Source organism: Solanum pennellii, chromosome 4 (assembly GCF_001406875.1).
Source record: "Solanum pennellii chromosome 4, SPENNV200".
Classification (NCBI taxonomy): domain Eukaryota; kingdom Viridiplantae; phylum Streptophyta; class Magnoliopsida; order Solanales; family Solanaceae; genus Solanum; species Solanum pennellii.
The window spans coordinates 76,242,978-76,252,677 of NC_028640.1; the positions used below are offsets into that span (position 1 = coordinate 76,242,978).

The 9,700-nt window shown below is 36.3% G+C and overlaps 1 pseudogene; it reads right to left on the minus strand.

Moving 5' to 3' along the window:
- Nucleotides 1-688: 688 nt before the first annotated feature.
- Nucleotides 689-3,235, minus strand: LOC107017830 (annotated as a pseudogene).
- Nucleotides 3,236-9,700: the final 6,465 nt, after the last annotated feature.

The window sequence follows — 9,700 nt, forward strand, 5'->3', positions numbered from 1 at the left end:
TAGGCTATTTCTCATGCACATCTGTTCACTCATATAAATATATCAATCACCGGACATGTGTGTTCTATGTGAATTTCTATAGATTCGTTAGAACAATTGAAATTTTATGTAAATCGTGTGAAGTGGGTAATATTTTGTAATGACCATCAAGAAACATTGTAATGTTTCGAATCGATTACTTTGAAACTTCCATCGGTAAATCAATTCCAGTTGGAGCTATTATCGGTTATTTTTTAACTTTACACTTCCAATAAAGTCACACACCATATTTGAGCCACATAACAATACATACTTACGATAATGACAAAAAAAATAAAAAAAATTAGATTGGTGAAGTCTAGTAAACAAGAAACACACAAAAAATAGAAAGAAAATAAAACACACACATCATTCACAAGACTTTATTATATAGATTATAGATAGAAAATAAATATAGAATCATATCCATATTCGAAAATTGGAAGCTCCAAGATTATAGAAAAAGCAAAAGACGGAGACTATTTTGTTTTGTTATATTATATTTTGGTTAGTGTATCTATTTTGCTCAAATTTTGATAAGTTTCTCAGGAGTCATTTTGGGTTTTACATATTTATCCTAATATAATAGTTGGGTTGAACTTAAAAATAGACCGAGTTTGAGTTAATGTCTGCTGAGAAGAAACTGCAACTTGTAAATGTATTCAAGAAAAAGTATGAAAAGCAAGATTTCACATTCCAATAATGTCAACAACATCAATGTTCATGACATGAAAAACCATAAACGAAGTTTTCTCAGTAGCAAAAGAACTCAAACACCCTCCCCTTCCCCCAGAGCTTGGGGCACACTTATGTTTCTCACCAACAATTGCATTAAAAAAACTGAACACATATACTACTGCAAGCATGCGGTTTCATCATATGTTCCTCCTAGACAATCCTAAAACCATGCTTCTAATAGAAAAGAAGCTGGTTCACATCTAATAGCGTAGCCATATTTAGAAGTTCTGTACTTTCGGTGCACGCCACTAAGCTTCCCAATTGCTGCCTTCTGATGGAAAGAAACCATCAATTTCGAGCATTCCCTGTTGTAGAAAATCAAGCGACGCACAATTAAACATCTGTCTGATCTGTCAATAAATAGATATTAATCTAAAGTATACTTACAAAAGTTGATCTTTGACATAGCTGCTATGCTTCTCACAGGTTTTATTCCACTCCTTAGACACACCGAGAGTGCATTGTGCAGTAAAGATAGCAGCAGCTGCAAGCATTGATGGTGGGAATCGAAGCATTTCATACTCCACTAGACATAGCTCAATCAAGAAGAATGACACTAGCTCCACCTGATTTAAACATAAACAAAAAGTTATATGAGTAGTGATTCAGAATGTTGTTAATACTTCTTCGCTTAATACTCGTTCTATGTAGCAAAGAAGTTTAACACACCTCATTATCAGACTGAGCAGCTTTAAGAAACCGCCTCATAAATGCATACACTGTAAGGCATTAACCATCAACTTTTCCTGTGGAAGGTTGAAATCATTTAGCCAGAACATAATGGAGGTAATACATTTCGTGTTAAATGTAAGATTCTGGTCTTTCATTTAACTAACCGTTTCAAGCACTCCTTTTCTGGCGTGAGCCCTGTCAGAGATCAAAATTAGATCCTCCACTGAAGGTACAGAAACCTCTTCATATCTGCAGGCAAGAAGCATAGCTGTTATTCCAACTAGTTGAAGTCTTCTCCTAATCACTGACTGAGCTGCCAGGAATCTATTGATGAGATTCACAGTCAAATACAAAGTCTCCTCCATCAGTTCAAACTTGTAGTGCACCTTTGAATTGGATTAGACCTTAACAGCACCCAAAATTCTACTTCATAACATTCAGAAATGACACACAACAGCAGACTGTATACCTCAATCAGCCAATCAATGAGATGCCTCTAATCCTCTCATTGATATCAAATTGCTGTTACATAAAGTTTGGAGGGACGCAGCTAACGATCTGCAATTAGAGAAAAGGGGTAAGCAAAACACCTCCATTTCATTCCAGATTGCATCTCAAAATTTTAATAATAATCATCCTTGATTACATCACAACAGAAACAGCCTAAGCATACCCTGCACATGTGTGTGTACATTCTATGTTATGCATCTATTACTGGACTGGCTGAAAAGTCGCAGTGCTTTTAAATAAGACTAGATTCTAAGTGTAATGTGGCAATCTATTAAGCTTAATGGTGGTGAAAAATATGACACTTCTGCAAACTCTACAACAGGCCATAATCCTAATGAACATGAACAAGTTCACAAACAAATAGGAAGACTGGAGATAACACCTCTACCTCAGCCTTCTTGTAGTAAGCATAGATGTCGTCGGTGTATTCCACTACTGCAAGTGAGTTCTTTTTATCAGGACTGTCTATGTCCACAATTGACCAATCTTCTGCATCTTCCATCTCTATTTCCAAACGCACATTGAAAATCAAGATACAAAGATCATATCAGCTTACCATCCTATCAATTTCCTCCGTCTTCGCTTCTGATGTTGCACAAACATTGACACAGAGGAATTACTAGTGGTCTTGTAATCTTCAGCATCAATAATAATGCAGTCTTCTGATTCCTTGAAAGTGTGCACCTCGACTGCTGGATGACGCTGTTGGCTTGAGATTTGCGTAGCTAACTTCCTGAAATGTCAATAACCCCACAGACAAATAAACAATGAATCAAGATCAGGTGTAAGGATTTTTAGGATTCAGCTTCGCATGGACAAACGCCTATTTAATATCATACAACCAAGAGAATAGAGTCATACCTTGTAACCGGACGGTGAATCAGAACAGGAGGGATCTTGTTAGTAGCAGCATTGACTTTGTTTCTATAAACAAATGAAAAGCAAGTTAAAACATGTAGAGAAATAAGATAAATTCAATTGAGTTCTCAGGTTTAAGAAGTTATTACTCAGTAATGTCATTTCTCTTGGGAACAACAGCAGTGTGTAATGGGGGACCTCCCATTACATTTCTATTGATTTTGCTTAGTGCCCTCCTATTTTGCCCAACCATCCGGTCACTTTTCCTCCAACACCAGGCCTCAATCCTCCTAAATATAATTAGGGTTTATCACAGTCAAATCAACAAACACAAAACAATCAAAACAAATACTAATTCAATAACACAAAAGAAACTAAACTCACCTTGAAGATTTGAAGGCCTAATCACTCCTGGCTAATTCTCATCTGATCCAACCATCTTCACTGCACCAATCCACAAAACAAAAACAAAATCAAAAACCCAATTGAAAAATTGAATGACCCATCAATCTAAACCAAGAAAATAATAAAGAATTAAGCTAGACATAACAAAAACTTCATTGCATGGAATGCCAAATACCAACCTGAAAACTTGATCAACACTAGATGAAAAAGATCAGATCTTTGAGTGGAAACAACCCGAAAAGATCCCAGAAATCGATTAAAGACTAGTAATTGAAGAACCCCATGAAACTAATCAAAGATTTTCAAAAAAGAAGTGTTTCTCTACTGATTTATTTTGTTGGGATTCATTAAAAAGAGCGGATTTGGGAAAGGGGTATATAAAATTTAATCGTGAACATCAGATATATGTCTACACATGCCACACCTTCTTTGTTTTCTTTCTTCATAAATTTTTTAAAGTAACGGCTAGTAAAATACAGTCGTTGGATGAAAGGTCGCAAAGTTCCGAGCTTGGCACAACAATGGTTATCTTTCAAAAATTTTGTTTCTAATTATCACATCTTTTGTTGTTTTATTTTTTTTCAAATTTTGATTTTTTGTCTCAAATAATTAATACTTAAAGATTATGATTATACTTTTTACTCCAATTAATTACTTCTATTTTTCTACGTATATATATTTCTTCCGTATAATTTTACTTGTCTAGTATATTAAAATTAAAAATTCATCTTTCCCTTTCATTTTAGACAATAAAGAGATCATTTATCACCTAGTTCCTAATTAAGTATAGTCATTTCCTAATGCATTTTTCAAACATCGAATTCATCGTGTTCAAAGGGTAATATAGTAAAATTATCATTCTATTTACGATTTTTTTAAGGAATGTGTCAAGTCAATATTAGACAAAGAAATACTACTCCATCTGTCCTCTATATATATTATTTTGGGATGTCCAACAATATTTCTCTAATTTATAAAATCAATGATAATTTACCATGTTGTGCCTATTTTACCCTTGTTACTATTCATTTTCAGTGTTTATATGACATATTTAATAAGGGTGGTTTGGTAAATTTACCTTTATCATTTACTGCTTCTTAATCTGTACGTCGAGTCCAATAGTTGACAACTATTGTTGGATAAAAAAATGTATACTTAATTGGTGAGTAGCCTGCATTTCATGTTTTGAAGTTCATGATTGTCCATTGTGTCGATTCTATAAACTTGAACTGAAGATGCAGGTTTTGATCACAACAGTGCAGCAGCACTTGTCAGTCTTTTTACTGCAGGATGTGCGATAGGATCCTTTTTTGGTGGCGTAGTTGCAGATAGAATATCTCACGCGTACCCCCATTCAGGGCGTATCCTCATTCAGGGCGTATCATGTGTGCGCAATTTAGTGCTGTTATGGGCATCCCATTCTCATGGTTCCTTCTTCAAATTGTCCCTCAGTCTGTGAGTAGCTACTACACACTTGCTGTGACATAAGCTGATGGGGCTAACAATAAGCTGGAATTCTACTGCTTCAAATGGTCCCATGTTTGCAGAAGTTGTGCCTTCAAAACACAGGACCATGATTTATGCATTTGATCGCGCCTTTGAGATCACTAAAAATTCAGATTATTAACATTACCAGTTTTTTTAAAAAAAAAAATTATCTCAGATTATATATACATTCAGTACTTCAGTTAACATATTCCTCTGATAAATCTTTTATATATGATAAACAACGAATAGATATCATCTTCTTCTCAAACAATAGAAAGCTCAGTAGACATGAAATTATTGAGTTGCCACTCAGATGCAACTTATTAAAAATTTCATGACGAAATTAGTATAAAAGCACAAGATATAGAAAGCAAAGCAGCAACCAAAAGAGGCAGAACTAAGCTACTCACCAAGCAACATAGGGACACCATGATCGCTATAGAATATGAAAATATGATCGTTTGGACCACTATTCACCACCTTGCCGACACCTAGCAAGAGCAGTCCTGTTCCCAAGGAGAACAGTTAAAAAGTTGTCCACATTAATATCGTCTCTAGCGTAATCCTGCTTCAAGAGATAGCACATGATACAGGAGTACAGTTTAGATATATACTAAACGATGAAAAAGAACACTTACCTTAGGAACTCCTTCGTAAACATCCTCAACAGCGGGACTAGTGATGATAACTCCTGGTCTTGGGCTCTCTTCACTGTAAGCAAGGTCATCATACATGAAGACAATGATATTTTCGTCTTTGAGACCACCTTTTCTCAACAGCTGGTATGCATGACATACATCAGCCTGATAAGAAAGTCTAGGTCGACAAGTCTTATCAGTAAACATATGAGAAAAGAAAAAATAATAAACACTCCACAAACGTTAATCTAATAAAATAAGAGAAATGTTGTCTTAGTAAAACTTTTTACAAATGTCTGTTTTTAACTGTAGATTAAGCTAGCATTAGATTTTGGGAGTAATATTTGAAAATGTATCTTCAAGTATTGTGTGGCCATGAAATTTAATCAAAAAATTTCAGAGGCATAGTTAATAAAAGCTTACTACATAAAACAACAGAAAGAAGATGTGCCTAGTACATACCAATAGTTTGTTTGGTATATCAGGACATGTTACATAACATCGTGTTGTCATCAAGACAGGAAATTACTATATTATTTATGAGAATGCACATAGAAAAAATGTCATGTCAAAATAAATAGAAGTGTAGACAGTTTACCTAGTATTTGATCTATTCAAATAGTAGAAAGTTCTTTCTACCACTACATTTTCTACCACCAAATCAAATAGAAGAGTAGATAGTTTACCTAATATTTGATCTATTCAAATAGTAGAAAATTCTTTCAGCCACTACATTTTCTACCACCAAATTATAGTCTAAGTATTAGTTTTGGATCTGTACATTTTTTTTTCTGAATCTGGTAACTTTGTATATTACTACAACCAGTACATGCCTATGTACTGAGCCATATTTACAATAAGATCATCAAATGCAGCTATAAGAAACTAAATTGAGTCTAGTACATCAATTAGGGGAATAGTGTCATTTGAGTATAATAGAGTACACCAAAAACATAGTAGCAACAAGCAATTAAGCTTGACTTTTTGCATGCTGTTTTCTATACTATCAAAACATCTAGAATTCCTCTCCTTCCATATTGCCCACCAAATGCTAGCAGGGACAATTCTCCATCTCTCTCTGCTTTTAGACTGCATTCCAGCTTCTTCCCAACTCTGAATGGCTTCAGTGATCTTGCTTGGCATTACCCATGACATTTCTTTGAGATTTAGGAATAGTCTCATAGCTGGCTAGTTACTCTACAGTGCAGAAAAAGATGGTTAACTGTCTCAGCAGTTTCCCAGAAAATAGGCATATTGAGCACAATGGAATCCCTCTCTTCATTAGGTTGTCTTGGGTTAGAACTGCTTCCTTAGCCAATAATCACACAAAACATGTTACTTTGAGGGGTATTTTGGATTTCCAGCTTCCTTTTGAAGTCCAGTTACTTGTCAACTAGAAGGAGTTTTCAACCAGTTATAAGCACAATTCACCTTGAAAATACCTTTTTTGTTGCCCTTCCACCATAAAGTATCCTAACCACCCTCCAATCTGTTGAGTGGACCAATGGTGTTGTAAGAATCAGCATCTATCTGAATCTCCCGATCATTTAAGCGTCCTCTAAAAATGAAGTTCCACCCTTGAGGAGACCAGTGACCAGCTATGGACTTGTGCTGGTGTGACACTAAGGTACTAGTATCTGGGAACAAATTTTCCAGCCTACCAGCCTCATGCCATACATCCATCCATAGGTTAGTTCTTTCCCATTTGCCACTTTGATCCTTGTATTTTTTTTTGAATTCATGCCACAAGTATCTAATGGACCTCCATACACTTACTCCATAAGGTGTAGTAACAGTTTTGGTCATCCAGTAATCTTCCCCTTCATACTTTGCACTAATGACTTCCTTCCAATAGGCTTGATTTTCATTGCGAAACCTCCACAACCATTTCATTCTGAGAGCCTTGCTTTTTTTTTGACAAAGGTAACAGTTTCGTGTATTAATCTTCAGCACTAAAGGCTGGGGTCCCAAATTTACATCATGGAGGTACATACAGTTGCGTGTACTTAAAACAAAAACTAAACTAGATCCTACTTAATCTTACAAAGGACCTAGGATATCGCTAACCGCTAGGATCATCTACATACTCCAAACTGTACCAATAGCAAAAAGTGATTGTGCAGTTCATTTTAATCCTGTGTAAAGGACTACTAACACTCTCAAAACATCTCATATTTCTCTCCTTCCATATGGTCCACCAAATCACTGCTGGGACAATTCTCCATCTGCTCTGGTCTGTACTACCACTTGCCTTCATTGTTCCAGCTTTCTATAGCCTGACTTGCCCTTTGCGGCATGGTCCAGTTTGTGCCCCTGAATATGGTAAATAAGTGCCACAGTTGCCTAACTACCTTGCAATGAAGAAACAGATGGTTGATTGTCTAGATGGTTGATTTTCTCTGCCTGTTGCTCACAAGAAAAAACATCTAGAGCACATATGCATACCCCTCTTCATTAGATTTTCCAGTGTTAGTACCGCCTCTTTAACTACCAACCACGTAAAAACTACCACCTTATATGGAATTTTGACTTTCCAGATAAGCTTCCAAGGCAAAAATCTGAGTTGAGTCACCATTTGATTCAGGTTCTTGTAGGCAGAGCTAACTGTGAAGGCACCTTTGCTATGATGAATCCACCTAAGAGTGTCTTCTCCCTCTTTCAATCCTCAAAAATGGTCCAGGGTGCCATAAAATTCAGCTAGTCTATCCACCTCCCAGTCTTGTATCATCCTTCTATATATTAATTTCCATCCACAGATGGACCAAACCTCTTGCACAGTGGCCTCATGTTACTGATTCAACCGATAGATGTCTGGAAAGAGCTGTTTGAGGCTGCCATTTCCTAACCGATTATCGTCCCAAACAAAATCTTTTTTCCGTTGTTTACATTGAATCTAGTTCTTTGGAAAAAATAATGCCACAAATTTCTAATTGATCTCCATAGACTAATACCATATGCAGAAGTCACTTCTTTAGTTTTCCAGTGATCTAACTTGTCATACTTGGCCTGAATCACTCTAACCCAAAGGGCTTGCTCCTCTTTAGGAAATCTCCACAACCACTTCATCATAAGGCTTTTGTTCTGTTTTTTCAAGTTTCTAATGCCTAACCCGCCTTGTTTCTTTGAAAGGATTACAGTCTTCCGTTTGACCAAATGCAATCCTTTGTATTCCTTCTCTCCATTCCACAAAAAATTCCTCCTTAATGCATCATTTCTTACCTCCACCTTAGGGGGGAGAGGAAAGACTGACATCAAATATGTTGGCTAAGCATCTGACCGAGTTGATCAGGGTCAATCTTCCACCTCTAGACAAATACTGTGCTTTCCATCTAGATAGTCTTCTTTCACATCTCTGCAGCACCCCATTCCAGATTTCATTGGATTTGCTTTTGGCTCCCAAAGGCATCCCTAAATATACTGTTGGCAGTTTACCTATTTCTCCTCCCAAGATTTCTGTCAGATGTTGCATTTTGTTCACCTCATTAATTGGAAAAATAAGACTTCTTCTCCAGTTGATATGAAGACCTGAAGTTGCTTCAAAAAGAATGAGTATCACTCAGGATCTTAAGTTGGCTTTCTTCTGCATCACAGAAGATGAGAGTGTCATCTGCATATTGGAGATGAGTGACTTCCAATCTTTGATTCCCCTCATTTGCTACATTAAAGCCCCTTATCCACCCTTTAGTGTGAGCAGTCTTTAGCATATTGTTTAGGCCTTCCATCACTATTATGAATAGAAAAGGTGAGAGGAGATCACCTTGTCTTAGTCCTCTTTCTGATGGAAAGAAACCTTCAGGAGATCCATTTATCAGTATTGAGAATTTAACAGTGCTTATACAAAACTTTATCCATCTGATCCATTTCAATCCAAAGCCCATTCTCTGCATGATTTCAAGTAGGAAGCTCCAATTGACATGATCATATGCTTTCTCTATGTCAAGTTTGCACATGACTCCTGGGGACTTTTCCTTCACTCTCGAGTCTAGACACTCATTGGCAATTAAGATTGCATCAGTTATTTGCCTTCCTCTTAGGGAAGCCATTTGTTGAGTATCTACTAGCTTGTGCATCACTTTCTTCATTCTCTTTGTGAGAATCTTTGCAATTAACTTGTATACGCTTCCAATTAAACTGATTGGTCTAAAGTCTCTCAATTCCTTTGCACCACTCTTTTTTGGGATGAGAGCTATATATGTTACATTAAAGCCCTTTTCAAAAAAACTCCTGGGAATGAAAGTTCTGCATAGTAGACATCAAATTCCCCTTCACTATCTCCCAGTAATTAATTAAAAAAAACATTGTGTATTCATCTGGACCTGGTGCTTTGTCTACAGCACAAGCTTTAGTCCAAGCAGGACGACCTCTTTTTCAAA